This window comes from Lolium rigidum, chromosome 1 (assembly GCF_022539505.1).
Source record: "Lolium rigidum isolate FL_2022 chromosome 1, APGP_CSIRO_Lrig_0.1, whole genome shotgun sequence".
NCBI classification, from domain to species: domain Eukaryota; kingdom Viridiplantae; phylum Streptophyta; class Magnoliopsida; order Poales; family Poaceae; genus Lolium; species Lolium rigidum.
Genome location: NC_061508.1, coordinates 266,691,434 through 266,710,879, shown reverse-complemented (window position 1 = coordinate 266,710,879; position 19,446 = coordinate 266,691,434).

Genomic DNA, 19,446 nt, shown 5'->3' with positions numbered 1-19,446 from the left:
TGCAGGTTTATATTTTGACAGTAATTGAACATATGCATATATAGAGATTTATATCATATGCTGGTCTTTAGAAACTACTCAGAAGTGTAGCTGAGATTAAGATCTAGGAGTAGTATATCCCATACGCTTTGAATAGTATTACCCCTGTCCCATAATAGAAGACGTTTTGCAAGGCTATTTTAGCCTACCAATATATCTTATAGTTTGGAACAGAGGTAGTATATGTGATATGTGATTAAAGTGTCAAGTACTGGTATGTGGCATGCATCAAACCAACCAGGTGATGTAATGGTACAAACATTAAGATTCAAACTTATGAATCGGTGAAAATATGAAATGCTCACAGGGAGGTAGTTTAATATGCTTCTATTGATGGATAATTGGATATAAACATACATGGACATGTCATATACCGAACATCAACATGAGAAGCAAAAGTCAGAGCATACCATATTATCTGTTGTTGTCAACTCCAAATTCATAGCGTCTGACAAACTTTTGAGAACCACAGAACTGTCATTGTTTCCAGTTTGAACAGTGCATCCCTCACATGATCGATTACCACAGCTACAACAGTCCATGCACTCTCCTATGCATGCTCCTCCAAGCTTAACGGATGCAGTTACCAGTGATGGCATGCTCTCAAGGAAAGGAGTCAAACCGCTGAATGCAACTAGTTGAAAACTAGTAAGATTTGGGGCAAAAATGCGTATGCGCGCATAAAAGCCGCGCAAAACTGAGCAATCAATCTTTAGATGTTGTAATGATTTGGATGAGATATTCGCGAAGATCTGACAGTTATTTAACTCCAACACCTCTAGCACCTGACAGCTCGAAAAATCCAGACAGCGTCCCTCAAACTTTACGTCGTAGAACTCTACCTTCTTCAAGTGTGAGGAGACGAGAGTCATGTTGGTTACCCAGCAAACAAAACGAACTCGTAGCACTTGGACTCGATTGGATACAGCATGCTGGAGCCACGGTTTCATGCGCCGGAATTCGCCGTCGCTCGGATCGAAGTCGCAGCTAGGATCGGGATCGTAGTGAACAACAGAACTGATGTCACAGACATTCAGAGGCACTGGGTCGCGGAGGCGAATCAGCTCGTCCACAAACGTGCTCAAGCCATGCGCACCCTCGAAGCTCTCGGGGTCGCTGATGCGCAGGGCGGGCACGGACTTCCAGAACGTTCGCCAGCTCTTGGCGAGGACGCAGGTCCGCACGGCATCCCGGGAAGGCAAGAACGACATGAGGTACCTTCGGACGTCGTCCGGGAGGGCGACGATGGGGTCCTCGCCGCCAGCCACTGCCATCTCCGTGTTCCCCTTGTCATCAGCACTGCCGGACATTGCTTCGAACTGGTTGGCCGCGCCGGAGCTGCGAGGTGGTTTCATTGTTAGCAGACCGAGCGCATCCGGCCAGAATGCCAGATGGTGAAGGAGAAGTTGGACAAAATCAAAGATTTACCGTTTCACATGTAGGCCGACAGAAGACCTGAGTGCTCCTCCACCTCCTCAATGGTGCTCACTTCTCCGAGCAGGGTTATGTCCTCTCCTCCCCGACGGTGTTCGCTTCTCCTTCTCCGAGCGAACCAAGAGGCGAGGTCTCTCCCCAGTTCCCACTCCTCAGCTTGTGATATTGTGAATTTGTGATAGAAGGGCACAGATCGAAAGTGTTTATTGCCACAACTACCAGTAGCACCTCCCAGACCCAACGCTAGCTTGTGTAGCCCGTGCCCTGTCCGTAGTCCATTCACCACACGTCGCCTTGAGCAGAGAGAAAGGGTGACAAGACGACTCAAGCCAGTGACAAGACGACATGGCAGACGAGAGACTGCTCGACACGGCATGCATGGCAGAGGGATGAAATTGCAAAATTCACCATTGCTAATTATTTTACATGATTTTCTCACGTACCATCAACTATTCATGTACGGAGTAATAGGAGGTTGCTTGCTGTCGAATTATATTCAATTTCTGAATTTTGACTCAATAGGTAGCCTGGGCTGAATGTTGACTAGCTGGCCTATAAAAGGGATAACTATTTACGTCGTTCATATTCTGTACACTAGACACTTAACCGGTCTAGTTGTGCGTTTCGGTCAATACGGTGTTCGACGTAGGCCATTTCTGCTCCACAGGGGACGTTGCGGCGCACCGGATAGAGCACAGAAACATGTCGTTAGTGGCGGTCCCGACGCGTCATTGACACGAAAGTCTAAAACCCATCGCCTATCTCTAGTCAAGCGAAGTTACCGTGGATTTCTCAGGCGGCGTAGTGAGCGTGTCGTCGCGCATGGCCTCGTGGCCATCCGCGCCAGCGTTATTGCCAACGCTCCCGTTGCCGATTCGCCCGTCGCCACTGTATAAAGAGCTGCCCACTCCTTCCTTCTCGTCCCTTCCACATACCATTAGCGTTGCGCCGCTCTCTCGATCGCGCCTCCTTCCTTCACGTTCCTTCCTAGATCTCGACGTTGTACTACTAAAGTTCTAATTTATATTAGTATCATATCAACCCTCTTAAGGCTTGTTTGTGTATATGTGTGTGTAGTTTATGTGTGTATATATGTGTGTATATATGTGTGTTTATATGTGTTTTAAAATTTCTCAAAAAATCAAAAACTTCAAAATTTACAATAGGAAATTCAAAAATTTCAAAAAAAAAATACAAATTTCAAACAATGTAATTTTTTTTACAAATTACAAAAAATGTAAAAAGATACAAATTTAAAAAATGTAAAAAAATAAATTTATAAAAGTTCAAAAAATTTACAAGTTTCAAAAAATGTAAAATAATTAAAATAATTTTTTGAGAAACTCTAGAAAATTTCAAAGAAACTAATTTTTTTCCAAAAAAAAGCAAAAAAAAAGCCCTTAAAGTTAAAAAAATGGAAAAGAATCTACAAAATTCTAAAATTTCAAAAAGTCTAATTTTTTAAAAGACCATTTAAAAAATCAGAAAAAATTAAAATATCAAATATTAATTTTATTTTTAATTTCAAAAAGAACTAATTTAAAAAATCAAAAGAATCCTAGAAGTTCCAAAATTGGAAAAGACTCTAAAAATTCTAAAATTTAAAAAAAATCTATTTTTTTAAAAAATCTAGAATTTAAAAAATCTAGAATTTAAAAATCCGAATTTGTTTTCCGTGGCGCATATATCAATATGCGCCACGGAAATACACAATATTGTGGCTCATATAGCGCATCTGTGGTGCATATGGTTTGCATGCGCCACATAAATATTTTCGTGGAGCACACCTTTTTAAATGCGCCACAAAATTCATTTCTATCTGTAAGCGTTTTCCTACTAGTGATTGATTAGTAGACCAACACTTCCTTGGTAACTCCTCGTCTTGTTTCTTCTTGGTTCTTGCTCCTCTACGATCTTGACCTTCTTTCCTCTAATGGTCACACTTCCCTCTTTTCTCTTGGTCAGTGTCAATGTATCTCTACCATTGACACACAAGAGATTATATAGTGGTATACCATTTGTGCGGGTAGTAATGGACACGTATAAACAATCTGATTCACCTTTGGTAGATATGTTGTCGTTGACACATATGATGTGGTGATGACCGGAGGTCATGCTACATCATGCGCCACAACAATATTTTGTGGAGCACGCCTTTTTAAATATGATGTATAATTCATTTCTATCTATAAGCGTTTTCCTACTAGTGATTGATTAGTAGGCCAACACTTGCTTGGTAACTCCTCATCCTCTTTCTTCTCGGTTCTTGCTCCTCTATGTTCTTGACCTTCTTTCCTCTAACGATCACACTACCCTATTTTCTCTTCGTCGGTGTCAATGTATCTCTACCATTGACACACAACAAATTATATAGTGGTATACCATTTGTGCGGGTAGTAATGGACACATATAAACAATCTGATTCACCTTTGGTAGATATGTTGGCGTTGACACATATGATGTGGTGATGACCGGAGGTCATGCTACATCAATTTCACTTAATCCTAGAGACATGGCTCTGTACTTTGCTTCTTTAGTTGATCTTAATATTACTGGGTTTTTTGCTTCTCCATGCTACCAAGTCCCTCCCCCTCAACAATTACACAATAACCATAAGTTGAACTATCGTCTAAACAACTTATCCATTCGGCATCACTGTAACCATCAACTATTAGATGTCCATTTGCTTAAAACTGTCAACACCCAGATTTTTAAGTCCAGATGCCTGTTATGCCATACATCGTAATCCCAGGAATATTGTTGTTGCGAGACATAACAGTTGAATATCATAAGTCATCATTCATTACATATCATAGTCGTCTTACAAATAGATCACATGATCCAATATTACAATAATAGTTGAACTATTGTTTCAACACACATCACAAATACATAGCGGAAGCGTAGTAGTAGTAGTGGACTATGTAATCCACAGGCCAACGTCTGACGTCAGAAGATTCCCTAGTTGTCGTAGACATCTTGGTTGTTGTCATCTTGATAGTTCTGCTTCTCTTCATAGTCTGGCCATTTGAATAGCCAGGGACAAAGCCGTGAGTACTTTAAAGTACTCGCAAACTAATACTAATGTAAGTACTAACAATTCTAGTAAAGGGGTGCTAAGCTCTAGTTTATTTGCATAAAACCAATTTGAGTTCACAAGTATTTGAGAAAAGACTTATTCATGTGCTAGACTAACTCAAGTGGGAACATTAGTGTCATTCCCACAACATTGTTGCGATTCAAAGTCAAGTCACCAAGTCACATTTCATTTCAACATCATTTTCAAAAGATTTGACATTGGACACTGTATGGCCTTTCCAACCGTCCGTAACCGTGGACGCGGCTATTCGAATAGATTTACACTCTGCAGAGGTTGCACACTTGTGCCACAACATTTGATTTCATCCGTCGAATAACTCCGAGTCACCGTAACACAGTACGCGGATCATCAACCATAACCTTTCACTTACACATCCTAGTATGAGCACCTCTCCCCATGAGCTTGGCCTCCCAGTGAAGACCAACTGTCAACCTGGGAACTGCACAGGGCTTGGTCGTACAATTCACCTCAATTCACATCATTTCTCAACAACGGAGGCAGCCTCGGCATAACCCCTATGATGTGTGTTCAGAGGGAACCCGTACTAAGATGCATAAACTTCCAGTTAAGCCCTACCCATAATCAGGTATTGTGGGGGTACTCAAGAATTGGAAAGGTATCGCATTCAAACCAATATCAGGTTTTCATCAAAAATCACCATCTTCTCTTGTTCAACCTCAAATCATTCAATGGAATGTTTCATCATTCCAAGGTTTCAAAATTCAACAAGTCATATGTTCCCATCTAAAATAGTCAAATTTTAGTACTTTAGCACTAGCACTAATCATGAGGGGTGCTACATTGCTTTGCTATCTATAAGACTAACTTTGCTACTCTAGTAATCTTGTTCCTTAGACCAATGTTAATCCACTCTTTGAAAACACAACAAGTAAAACTTGTATGGTGTAAATATAAGATAGGCTTGTATGAAGAAAGGTAAGAATCATGGTGCCTTGCAAGGAGGTCTTTGCACTTTGCAAGAGTATTAGCTTGCCTTGGTAGTTCTCTAGGTTTTCTCCTTCTTCTTCTGGGTAGAATCCTTCTTCCTCTTGGTACTCTCCGGTGCTAGCGTCTAAATTTGAATACGAGGAATAATCACTTAACAAGCTCAAGAGCTAGACTAAACACATCATTACTTCACACAAGCTATGCTAAGCACACACATGAAAATAAGTAGGTGCATTGGTTGGGTGACTTGAGGAAAATAATTTCCTCTCATTCATATGTGACAAGTAAATTCCATATGGTTCTTGAGGAATAATTTCCTCTCATTGAAATCTTCTTAAGATTTAATTCCTCAAATAATAATACATGAACTTATGTTGACCCAAGTCAACCATTCATTATCATTATTGAAGAAAATGATTTAAATGAGGTAGACCACCTCATACCATTTAATAATTCTACAAATGATTTAAATCTCCAAGCATTTCATAAAAGAGTGTTGGACCAGGGGTTCAAACATCTCATGAATTCACTTGAGACAAGATTTAAATGAAGTAAAATACTTCATAAGATTTACATATTAGTTTTGGACAATATCACTTAACTAAACTAGCCATATTGTCCATTAATTAAACTAGGGCATGATCATGCAAAGTGACCACACCATTTTCTTGCAGAAACAATTAGTGTAAGTCAAATGTGAGCTATAGGAGTTGGAATTAACTTAATAGCTATTTTGGTTGATTTTTAAGAATTATTTGAATAAGAAAAAGTCCCTGCCTTCTTCTTTTTATCATTTTATTTCTACAATGAATCTCGAAGTGAGACCAGTGGCAAATTGTAGAACTTTTTACTAGCTTTCCAAATATATAAAATTTGTTAAATTTGGCCAAGACAAACAGATTCTATGTATTTTCAAATTTGGGTTCAGTATTGAATTCAAACTAAATTTATTAAACGAAGTTTGAATTAAATAGGCCGGCGGGAAAAGCTAACGGGCCAGGTTTTTAAACTAACGGCCTGTTCAGCCCAACAGCGCATCCAGTGCGAGTGGGCCGCCTGACAGCGTGGGTCCCGCATGTCAGCGGCTCTTTAAACCCGAAACGGTATGGAGCATCGCGGTGCGTTGGATTAGAACTAGATCGAACGGCTCACGCGTGTCGTCGTCGATGGTGAGAGAGAAGCTCGCCGGCGGCGCAGGTAGGGGGTCGGAGGGCTTACGGTGCTCCAGCTAGGTTTGGCAATGTGCTTGACGAGGTTGTAGACGACGGCGAGGCTCCTGGTAGCAGTGGCGTCGTCAGGGGCGACCTCCTTCTCCGGCGATTGCTGCAGGGCTTCCGCGGCAGTGATGCGTCGATTGGGCGGCGACAGTGGCTAATCGAGCATGGTGAGGTGCTTAGGAGGTCGAGGAAGGAGAGGGGAGTGTTGTGGTGTGCTCTGATCGACGAATGGATGCCTCCTTTTATAGGCGAGCGTGGGTGCTGAGGTGCCGCGGCAATGGCGACAAGGGCGCGGCGTTTCTGGTGGGCTAGCGAGCTAGGCGTTGGCACCGTGGTGTTCACGACGTCACCGCGGTCCTCGGAGCGTCAACGGCGCGGTAAATGGTGGCGTACGGTGGTCGGGCGGGCGCGTGTACTGGCGCGGCAATGGCGGGCGCGTTCGTCCACTCCGGCGGCCGTGGTCGCCAAGGCATGACGCGAGCGTGTCCGGCGAGCTCCGCGTGGCGAGGAGGGTACCAGGGTGCACGGATATGGTCGGGGTACGGCGAGATTCTGCGAGCGCCGCGTGGCCGTGTCGCGCGCGTCCGTGCGCGGTGACGTCGCCCATGCCGCTCGCGGCGTACCTGGGACGTACTGGGCGTGCGTTGTCCGGGTCCTGTCATCGTCCTCGCAGTCAATGGCGCGTACGGGTGAATCCAGGAGATCAAGGGCTTCATGTTTGGCAAGGTGGTGAGGAGTGGAGAGGCCGAGATGAGAGGGGAGGGTGTCGAGGTGGAACGGGATCGGCATGGCCATGGCCAGCCATGTTCTGGTCGTGTCCATGTTGATCTCTTGCATGGGCTAGGTAGGGTTGGGTCAGGGGAGCTTGGCTAGGTCAATTGGTGGTCAAGACTTGGCATGGTTTGATCACATTTTGAAAATTGGTGATCTTCCAATTGTTTCAAAGTCTCCTCTTTGCTTGCTTCTAACTTTTGATCCAAGATGAATTTGGGGTGATGGTCTTTACAAAAGTTGTTCATCTTGTTGAGTACTTGGATGACATGCAAAGAGTGGGATTTGTTTGGTTTAGAAAATTTGAAAACTAGAGGCTCAAAGTAGTGACCAGACTATAAAAGTCAAAAATGGCCATTATCTCATGTGAGCCAAATATTGAATTTGGGAATGGTTCAAAAGGTATTTCTTTGATTTCCCAAAGTTGTAATAACCATCTAATAGCATATTACAATTAATGGTGAAGACCAAAATGGTCTAGGTCAAAGATTTAGAAAAATGGCATAAACCATATGTGAGGTTTTTGTGATTTTCTAACTTTTATTCTTTTATTTTTCTTTGCTTCATTTTGACAAGAGTAAGGTTTATTTGGTGTTAGAATGAGTTGGGTAAAGGGTTCAAACCATTTTGAGGCAATGGGAGTGCCTAGGTCAAGATTGGCTATTTTGGCTAAGTGCCATATATGCCTCTATGCATATGTTTGATTTTATTTTGTTTCTCACTTAAATTGGGTTGGTAGCACTAGATTAGGTGTGTTGAGAGATTTCAAATCATCTACACAAGGTAGACAAGGAAAAGTTTAGCATTTGCAAAAATAGCCATAGGCTTGCATATGCCTCTTTCTTAATTAAGATCCTTTCTTTTTATTTTGTTTTTCAAAGGTTGGTGAGAAGAGAGATGAGGTTTTAGGGTTTAGCAAGTTTGGCAAAGGTTCACCACCATTTAGCAAAGTAAGAAAGGGAGGGTTCAAAATTTATATATTAGGTCTACATGCCCACATATGTCTTTTTCTTTATTTTTGGTTTCTCAAAATAGATCCAAAAGAAATTTGAGAAGGTTAGGGTTTAGGGTTTTTCTTATTTGATTTCTTTCTCTTTTATTTTATTTGGGTTGTGATCTTCACTTGATCACTTTAGGGTTTTAGGGTTTATCACATAAGCATAAAAACACTCATCATGGCAAAACACAAGTATTAGGTATGAGCACTATGCATAGCACTCTAAGTAAGAAAAGTTTTTGTTGGTTCTCATTTTTGGAAAAAGGAAATTCATTTTCTCTTTGTTTTGAAATTTGGGTTGTTACAAAAACTATAACCCTTTTTGTGGAATTCCTATTAAATATCTTAATATTCGGTGAACAACATCCATGCATCCACTTCTTGGATAATGCATATATCTACTCACTACACCACATGCAATATCTCGTCTTGTGTGACACAAGTATAACAATATTTCTACCACTTCCTGATATCTCTCCTTGTCTATGAGTCTACCGCATTGAGTTGTTAATCCATGGGCGTTGGAGTTGCATGACATTCCATCATCCCCATATCACTGAGAAGGTCCAAGACATACTTGCGTAATGATAGAACTATTCCCTTGTTTGACCTTGCCACCTCTATTCCAAGAAAGTATGTAAGTTCCCCATATCTTTGACTTCATAGGCTTAGCTTAAACAATTCTTTACCCATGTTATTTCTGGTGCATCATCTCCTATCATTATAATGCCATCCACGTAGAATACTAAAATTGTTATTTACTGATTTGAATGTCTATAGAATAAAGTGTGGTCTCCATTATATTGTCCATGTCCCATTTCACACACAACTCTTCTAAATCGTTCAAACCAAGCTCTAGGAGATTGTATTAATCCATAGAGCATCTTCTTTAACCTGCACACTTTACCTTCAGTTTCAACTGAAGCTAGTCCAGTGAATCTCCATTTAACTTCTTCTTGTAGATCACCATGTAGAAATGCATTTTTCACATCCAACTGGTGTAAGGGTCATCCAAAGTTTGTTGCACATGAGATCGGGACCCTCACTATATTCATCTTTGCCACTTGTGTAAATGTTTCATCATAATCAATCTCATATATTTAACTGTATCATCTAGCTACCAATCTCGTTTTGTACCTCTCTATCTTTCCTGCATAGATGACTATAAGAAATATGTTGACTAATGACCATTTTACAGTGACCACAGATGAATTGGTCATGGATCTATGACTATTTTGCACCAAATGGTCTTAAGCCGTTTGAGAAGGACCAAACCCTAAATCTTCACGACCATTTTTGTTAGAAAAGTCATAATTTTCTCACACGAAATGGTCATAGATTAAGTGATGTAGTTCACGGCCTTATTTTTAGCCAATTAAGACCAATTAAAATAGTCACGACAACTAATTTGTGATGCCTAAACATGACCAAGCAGCCACCCCAGCACTTTCACTTTCATATACGTATCATGTCCATGTGTCGAGTATCACTCACATGACGCTAGGTTTGGAGCTACTAATGGTAGGTTGGATCGACATGTCAATATTATATTCTACTAGGTGTTGTGGGCCTACATGTCATTCTGATACTTCACAAGGTGTTAATGACGCATGGAGCCCACATGCCATTTTATTAGGATGCAACTGACACATGGGCCGCTGGGCCTCGGCGGTGGGTTTCATAATAGTTTAAGTCCAAATAAATTGGAGCACATTTTATATCTAAACAATTAAAAGATTCAAATTACTCTTTTGAGTAAATGACCGAATGAACAAAAAACAAAAAGTTAAAGATTTATGTCTTTATGATCCCCTGAAAAACATTTTTCTATGGATACGAAACAAATGTATTTTATTTTCCCTTTTTCATTTTTTGTTAATTTTCACCAAGCATATAGTAAGACGTACATATTACATTTGCACATCTTGTCACTACTCGAGCTTTATTCTAAAAAAGGAAATGAGAGGGAGACAAGAGTAAGACTACTATTTTGACCTCCACTCTTTATTTTAGCTTCCCGTTGTTTATTTTAGCCTCCCGCACTCTAATTTGTGTACCCGCTCTCTGTTTTTTAGTATCGCGCCAATTGTCCCGAAAGGCTAAAACCGGTCGAAACACCATTGTTCCTCTCTAACCCTAGTTTTCATTCCCCCACCCTCCTCTCAGCCGCCACACACCAGATCTAGTATCTCTCCTCCCTACATCCTTGAGCCACGCTGGCCACCGATGAGATGCCGTCTTCTCCCACCACGCCACAATTTCTCTCCTTCCGGTCTCCCTAACCGGCGTCTCCCTCTTCGCTGCCATCTGGAAGCAGCGCCCTAGCGGTGGACAAGCGCAATCGACTATGCCGCCGGTCTCACCATTGACGCCGCCGTCGACCGTCCTCTGCCTCGCCATCGATGATGCCGACGGCAGTCACGACTCAAGAAGGAGGCCTTGCTTGGCCAGGAGTTTGCGACACCTCAGACTCTATAGATGCGTGTCCTCGACGGCTACTTTCTGCAGAGGTTTCCCGGCCCGGATTCCACAAGAGGAGTTCTACTTGCGTAGCATTTTGGTGGGAAAGGAGTAGAAGAGAAGCGGTGTGTACCGTGCAGGCATGCTTCTATCCATATTGGGGACGAGCTTATCATCCGGGAATCTCTGAAGTTTAAATTATGTCCTAGCTCCTTAAGTATGTTTTACTTGTCGATCTGGTGTTGGTGTGGCTGAAGCTTTAGGTTTATGTATGATTTGAATCCATCACATCTACTTAGATTAGATACACATTTGAGTCTGACATCATAGATCTAGCTGCAGTTTTAGATGTTTGAAAATGAATGACCGTATGAATTTGATCTTGATTAGTGTAGCTAAATCTACAGACCTGCAGGATAGGTTCCGAACATTTTCTTATAGAACTTCAAGACAAATCCGATATTATTGATTTATATATTTCGTAGCTACAATTAATTATTATGAATTTATTAGTTTTGTTTAGATGCTCTGTGTTCATTAACTTTCTGATCTTCTTTTGCAGTCAGGTTGGCTTCACTAGTTGGTCGAGCTACTGCTTGGTTGTAATTCATCACATCGCTTCAGTAGTTCAGTGTGTGGTGAGCCAGAACTGATTCTCGCTGAACTGATCCTGTGGTAAGCTTCAGTAGTTCATCCTAGATGAGTAGTGCAAGTGTAGGTAGCCATGTGAACTAACAAAGTGATATGTTCTTGTTCTATTGATGTCACTGAAGTGATTGTAATGCACATATGCACTCGAGAGATGCTTGGTTTTCCAAGATCTTTTTCTCTCGTAGTGTAGTGTAGAGATGAGCATAGCGTAGGTGTAGGTAACCATGTGAACTGAAGTGATTGATCAAATTCTTCATAGAGTAGAGTTATGATACAAACGTATGTGGTGTCAAGGGTTTTCTAAATGATTGTTTGTTGCCTGGGTAGTTTGTTTGCTGAAACCATATGTCCTGGTGCATTTTCTATTGTTATAGCACTCTTCTTATATCAAATATTTGTAATTTTCATGAGCATTAAAACTGCTTATTAGGCAGATTATTATTTGGCAACCATGCATTTAAATTTCACGTCCATCCTCTCTGAGCACGACAAGCTGCTCACCAAGGTGATCAAGTACAAGCATAAGTCTGGTTTGATTTTTCCTAAGAACACACATAAGTCTGGTTTCAAGGCGTTTGTGCATAGCCATTCATGCATGCCATAGTAAATATGTATTGGTAATTCTGACAAGGAATACAATCTCAAGGTACTCACTAGTCATAATTCTATATATACAGATGAGATTGTACTGTGCGCCGCATGTGGCCTCCTTCGATACCCCCTGTCCGTCGCCCTACTAACAAGCAACAAGGTGAGTCCATTCTGTCGACTTCCCTGTTTGACAGTAAGTCCTTTTGATGTGATTGTGCATGCTTGTTCTTATGGACAGTTGAAAATGGTCTGTATATATTGATAACTGATGAAATTTCAGATCTTCTAGTTCACTAAATTAGAGTTGCACATGGCAGTATCAGTATGCATTGAGGGTTCCAGGCAGTGAGATGCATGAATGGCAAATAAATCTTTTTGAAAGGTCCAGTAGTGTTTTATATTCCAAAACCTAGGATCCAAGTAAACCCCACACTTAAATCCGTCTATCCATATTTTGTAGCAAGAATCGTTGACAAGTGCAAATCTGGGGGCTCTTTCCTGACCGCTTCATAGTTAATTCCATGGAAATCTTTGATTATATTGCTTATTTCGGGAAACATGCAATCTGTGATACAACTTTCACCTGCCAACGTTAACTGAACATACTATGAATGACCTGTGTGTTGAGGGTACTCCTCGGCAATACCCTCCGATTGGGGCTTAGGGTTGATGGAATCCTGCAAGCTGATACGAGACATCGGTTCACAGACAAGCGTGGAGAGCGATTTACCCAGGTTCGGGGTCCTCGATGAGGTAAAGCCCTTACGTCCTGCCTGTCTGATCTTGATTATGATAATAATGGGTTACAATGGGGTGCCGAAAGGTTCGGCTGAGATCTCGTCGAGAGGCTAAGTGCTGCGGCGACCTAGCTCTAGACTTCTGGTGGCTATGATTGCTAAGATTGATTGTGTCCCTCGGCAGCCCCTCTCCTGGCCTTTATATAGGGGGCCAGGTCTCAAGAAGTCTAACCGAGTACGACTAGATTTACAGTAGTTCTAAATCCAAACTTTTCTTGTTCGGCTCCTTCCTTGTCTTGCCCGCCAAGGAACCTTCTGGGGCACCATCCAAGTGGCCTGCCTTGCCTTCAAGTGCCTTCATGGGCCTCCAACAAGATTGTACAGGATAGGGCAATGTCGGTTACCCGAAGGGTAATGCCTACGTCAGTAGCCCCCGAGTGTCTAGCCGAAAATAGTTCGGGTAGAGACTGAAGCATGCCTCCTCTTAATGTTCTTCTCCTTGATTGTTCTTGTTCATCTTGAATCAGCATCATCTTCTTTTGGCGGGTGCGCATCAGCGCTCCCGATGGGAGTAGCCCCCGAGTCTAGGTACGGATGCTTGCAATCCGTGCGTAGACTCAAGTTGTACCACTCGAACGTTTTGCTCTGCCGAAGTTTTTCTGCAAGTCTTCATAGGTCATCCGATATATTTTCCGCACGCAAGGGATAACGAGTAACGTGCCCAACTTTTGCTGGTTAACTACCGATGGCAAAACAACATTACCCTACACGTAATCAAGTCCCCGGGCATGATCCTGGAGTGCAAAAAAGTTCTGTCGGGTGTGCATCCAGCGCTCCCGATGGAAGTAGCCCCTGAGTCTGGGCACGGGTGCTTGCAACCGGGTGCAGACACGAGCTGAGCAATCATCTTTTTCTTCAGTCTTTTTTCTTCGAGTCCTCATTCTGTCGGGTGCGCGTCCAGCGCTCCCGATGTGAGTAGCCCCCGAGTCTAGGTACGGATGCTTGCAATCTGTGCATAGACTCAAGTTCACCATCCGATATCTTTTTTATTTCTTCGAATGCTTCGAGCATTCCTCACGACGTCATTGATGACGTTTACTGACATCTTGATTTTGACTGACAAGACGCGACCCGATGGGCCCATTCTTTCTCTGTCTGGCCCTATTTTTAAGCAATATCCGTCCTTCTCGTACAGTTACCAAGGCGCCTCCTCGATTTTCGCAATCATCAATGGAAAAAGGCCCCCTTAATGTACTGGCAGCAACGACGCGTGCCCACGCAATCCTCAAGTTCTCCCGTTCTTAAAACCTTCAAAGGAGAAAATCTTTTTGGTTTCCTCCCATATTCACCATAGCATCTTCCTGTCCTTCTTCTTCCTCTCTCTTTCGCAACCGCTGCGCCGCCACCACCGCTTTTCAGTCCTTCCCCGCATCTCGCAATGGTGAAGAAGAAGAACCCCGCCGCCGCCGCCGCTTCCACGAGCGGTGGCGCCGCCGCCAAAGCCTCCTCGAATCTTCCGAAGAGGAGCACTCCGCATGCTCCTCCCCAGCTCCAGCCGCCGCGCCGCCGCCAAGCTCGATAGCCAAACCTGGAGATTGGCTAGCGTCCTCCATCACGAAGCGTGATGAGAAGAGGGCCCGAAGCCTCGGGTTAATCTCCTCCGTCGAGGGGAATGTGATTCTTCCAGGTGCGATTTCTCGGCCCAATCCCCATGCTGGTTTTACCGTGATGTTCCTGTCGTTCTTCTATCGGGGTCTCTCGCTTCCTGCCCACGAATTCCTTCATCGTCTTCTGCGGACTTACGAAATCCAACTGTGGCAACTCACCCCTAACTCAATCCTTCACGTTGCCGTGTTCATCACCCTCTGCGAGGCGTTCTTGGGCATTGAGCCTCACTTTGGGTTGTGGAAAAAGATCTTCTTCGTAAAGAGATACAACAGCAGTAATGGATCTTTTGTCATTGGAGGAGTGGGGTTTGTTGTCCGTTCAGAGGTTAACTATTTCAGTTTCCCAATGAGAGAATCCGTGCAAGGATGGAGACTGAAATGGTTTTATGTCAAGGATTCCTCAACAACCAAGTCCCAGCTTCCTTGCTTTGCCGACGTCCTTGAAGCCAAGCCTAGGCATTCTTGGAAGAACATTCTCTCTCCCGACGAAAGGACAACAGCCGACGAGTTATTTGCCAAATTCCTTCGGATCAAAGAATCCGATGGTCAAACTATGATCGACACAGAGGTGGCAGCGGTGTTCTTGAAACGTCGAGTCCAACCAGTCATGGCCAGAGTTCGTCCGATGTGGTTGTATTCGGGTCCAAAGGATGAAACCAGGATAAATATTGCTCGAACTATCGAAAAGGAGCCGCTTGATGAAGTTCGTCGCCTTACTCTCTTTAGTCAAGAAGACTCGATCCCATTGATATCTTCTTATTCTCCTCTTGATGTTGATCATCCACCGTCAGAGGTAATTTTCCTTCTCATACTCTTATTACTCTGTTCCACTTAGTCGACATAATTACTATTGTTCTTATTTGTTCTTTTCTTCGACAGATCCCCATAGTTTCGGAAACCCGCATGATTCGCCAAACGATACTTCGAGGGAAGAGGCTCCTCAGTCCCCGTTGATTTTCATACCGCCGAGTATACGTGCCCGGAGAGCGAACACGATGATCCGATAGATTCTGAAGCTGCCCACACCGATCTTCCTTCCTCAGCCAATGATGCTTGCGACACAGAGGGATCAGTGCGCGATGATGACGCTGATCGTGATACATTTGTTAATGCAGCTGTGGAGGAGACCAGAGCTTCACCCGTGAAGAGATCAACCGGCGGCTTTGCCGATGAAGACGATCTCTTCGATATGTAAGCGCCTTTTTCCCTGAATTCATATTTTGCCTTTTATTACTCGCATTTCTTTCATAATTCTTGTCAGCCATTTCCTTTCGCAGTGACGAAGGTTTCATTGAACCTCCATCTAAGAAAGCCAAATCTGGCGCTGCTCCGCTGGACGTCGCGGCTTCCGAAGCTTCGGCTCCTAAGGCAGCCCCCGTGGCCCAGGTATCGACTGCTTCCTCCCTCTCTAGGGGGAAAGATGTTCCTTCAACTGCTACCGCCATGATCCCTCCTTCCGAAAAACCTGTAAGTCTTTTTCGATTACAACGCGAATTTCCTGGAGCGTGCCTTGTTTAATGATTCTTTGTCAAACATCTACTTTTTCCTCTTTCCTTAAGGACCTGCGGGGCGTTATATCTTCTTTGGAGGCCTTCGCCTCCCAATTTACTTCCCTGGAGGCAGACAAGGTTCGGCTGCAGAAGGAAGTTAAATCTTCTTCCTCAAAGTTGGACGGCGCAGTCAAAATAGCCGCCGCAGCTCGCCAAGAGGTCGACTCCCGAAGGAGGAACTCGGGCAAGCTGAAGGAGAAGCTGAAAGAAGAGGAAGCGTCTAGGCTGGCCGCCGAGGCTCGGCGACTCGAAAAAGATGAACTCCTTCGCCAATCTTCGTTGGCTTTGCTTGGTAATCTCTTTTATGCTTCTCTCGTCGATTATTGCACTTATGATTTCGATTCTTTGTCGGTAATTCATTTTGTTTCATTCTCTTGCAGAGGCCGCCGACATCCCCGCCAATGCTTTGGACAAGATTCCAAACAACTCTCCCGAGCAAACGGTGTGTCGATGACTCTCGCCTCCCACCAGCTTACACGGGAGCTTCTTGAAAAGGGGAAAGGTGCCATGGCGCGGATGCACTCGATGATCTTCCCCAAGATCAGTCAAGACAAGACTCTGGGGCAGTTGATCGACGCCTTCGCAGTCGACACCAAGGAGGTTATCGAGGTATTCAAACGCACTTCGCGTACCTATGGTGCCCTCCTAGCCTTCCAACTTATGATGGGTCATGACTTCAAGGCCGATATCGAAGAGATGTCTAAGGAGCTGCCGAAAGAGCAAGATGGGCGGTTCATTGATTTAAGCGTCTTCAAAACGCCAGCCCTTAAGTGTGCACGCCAGCTCCTTGAGCTGGTTTCATCAAGGAAGACATCGGCTGGCCCTAGTTTATCGACTCAGACCCAAGCCCTTTTATTTTTGTAACAAACTTCTCTTTGAGCTGATGTGAAACAATGTTCTGTCGCAAAACTTATGTTTGTAATAAACTCCATGCTAGCAATGTTGCTAGTACACCCTTGTTATGATATTTTCAATTGCACTTCTCCCGATGGGAGTACCTTCTGATGCTGATGCGAAGCGATCCATCATGCTTTTGACGCTTTTCCTTGCAGGTGTTCCCAGTGCCTGCATTTGTTGACGATTCTTCGGGTGCTCTTTCTGAAGATGATCGAATCCAACGTATGAAGGATCGGATCGCGCAGCTTGGAAAGTATCTGCGCGAGCACCTATGCCTTGGCTGCTATTATCAAGAAGAAGGGCGAGATTGCAGCCGACGTAGAGCGCTATGCTCTTACTGAACTGCATAAAGCCACTGAAAGTTTAAACTGTAAGTTCCCTGGTCCTTGTGCTCATTACTCTTTGTCAAAAACGCATTGCCTGATCTTCCGTTGATTCCTTTGCTAGTCATAGCTCTGAACCGTGCTGAAGAGAACAAGCGGATTCACGAGCGTGTGAACGCATTGACCCAGCTGTCATCAGCCGAAGAGATTTTCTGGAGGGAACACTCGAAGGCTTCGGCTGTCGCACAATTTCAAGATCGGGTCCAGCAGGTCCACCATTTCTTCGACAAGTGCTACAAAGCCCTGAGGATAATTTGGAGGATGATGTTCCCCTTAAAGGCGGTCCCTCCTACGCTGCTGACTCTGATGTCTGAATTTGGGAATACCAAGAAGATTCGAGACCTGGTGCGAGCTCAGGTTTTTGCAGGGGCTAGATTTACACTTGCCCTCGTCCTTGCACGTTATCCTTCAGCAAATCTGCTGACTATCGCTAATGCGGTTGGTGATTTGGAGACGCTGTACCCGAAGGTATTGTTGCCCGCCAATATAATTGTCGATAAGCTTGAAAAGGATTCAAAGGTACCCGAAGAAAGAGAGACTCCGCAAGGGTAATTCAGGGTAAAGTTTGTTTTGTAAATAGGTATTTTGGCTACTTCATCCAAGTGTTTGGATTGCGTAGTCGAGACCTTTTGTTCGGTAGATACATGTATATGTACTTTTACCGTGTCAATGCCGTTGGCAAATTTTGAAGGAGCAAATCTTAATTGCCCGTTTAGACGTATGTGTATTCGTTGGTCAGCAAATTATTTGAGTGATTAGCTCGTGTTGCAGGTCTTGCTAAACCTGTTGTATGTGCAACTTTGCTTTCAACCGATGTGAGTTTTGACAGCAGCTCCCGAATATATCGGGTGCGATAACTTCTGCCAATGAGCCCGTTGTTCTTTGATATTTCCATAAGTAAAATATCGAACGTGGGTTGTGTTTATATGTATTTCCGAACTCTTGCTATTTACGACGCTCGTAGAGGCATCTGTAGCAGAGGGAAGGGTTAGTGTCCTTGTTTATTTTGCATCCTTTAGCACTCGTAGAGGCTTTTTTGGAGCACGATCTTTTGCCGCACACTACGTTGCACCGTTGCTCGCCAAGGGGCGTAGGCAAGGTTTACGATGGTGCGGATTAGATGCTCCGAATTACTGCAATGCTTATCAAGGGATTAAAACTTAAGTTCTCATTAATAAAGTAAGCACGGGATTAAAGGGCGAAAAAAGGAGGGCCCTGTTGAAGGTAAAGGGAAAAACTAAACGCTGTTCATCTACTTTAAGCAAGGAAAGGGTTCTTCTTATCTTCCGGCTTGTCCACCATGTTAGCGGTTTTCGAAGCATCGTCGATTTCACTAGGGGTCTCGACGGCAATTGCCAATTGAATGGATCGTAGCGAACAAGGGGGGGGGTGAATGGCGCTATTACAAGTTTTAGTCTTTTTCAATTTTTAGTGCAACGGAAGGTAAAGGTGATAACTTTAGCGATAGCGGTGATCCTACAATGATCCTAGGACAAGTGCAACAAGCAAAGGAATCAACAAGATAGTAAGAGTAAGGAGCGGGACAACCGGGGGCGCGGAGACGAGGCGAGGTTTGTTTCCCGCAGTTCCTTCCACAATAGGAAGTACGTCTGCGTTGAGGAGGTGCTAGTCTCACACAAGAGACTAGACGGCCACACCACGAAGGAAGGCCTTGATACGTCTCCGACGTATCGATAATTTCTTATGTTCTATGCCATATTATTGATGATACCTACATGTTTTATGCACACTTTATGTCATATTGGTGCATTTTCTGGAACTAACCTATTAACAAGATGCCGAAGTGCCGGCTCTCGTTTTCTGCTGTTTTTGGTTTCGAAATCCTAGTAACGAAATATTCTCGGAATTGGACGAAACGAAGACCCAGGGGCCTATTTTTCCACCGGAGCTTCCGGAAGACCAAAGAACATACGAAGTGGGGCCACGAGGTGGCGACACCACAAGGCGGCGCGCGCCAAGGGGGCCCGCGCCGCCCTATGGTGT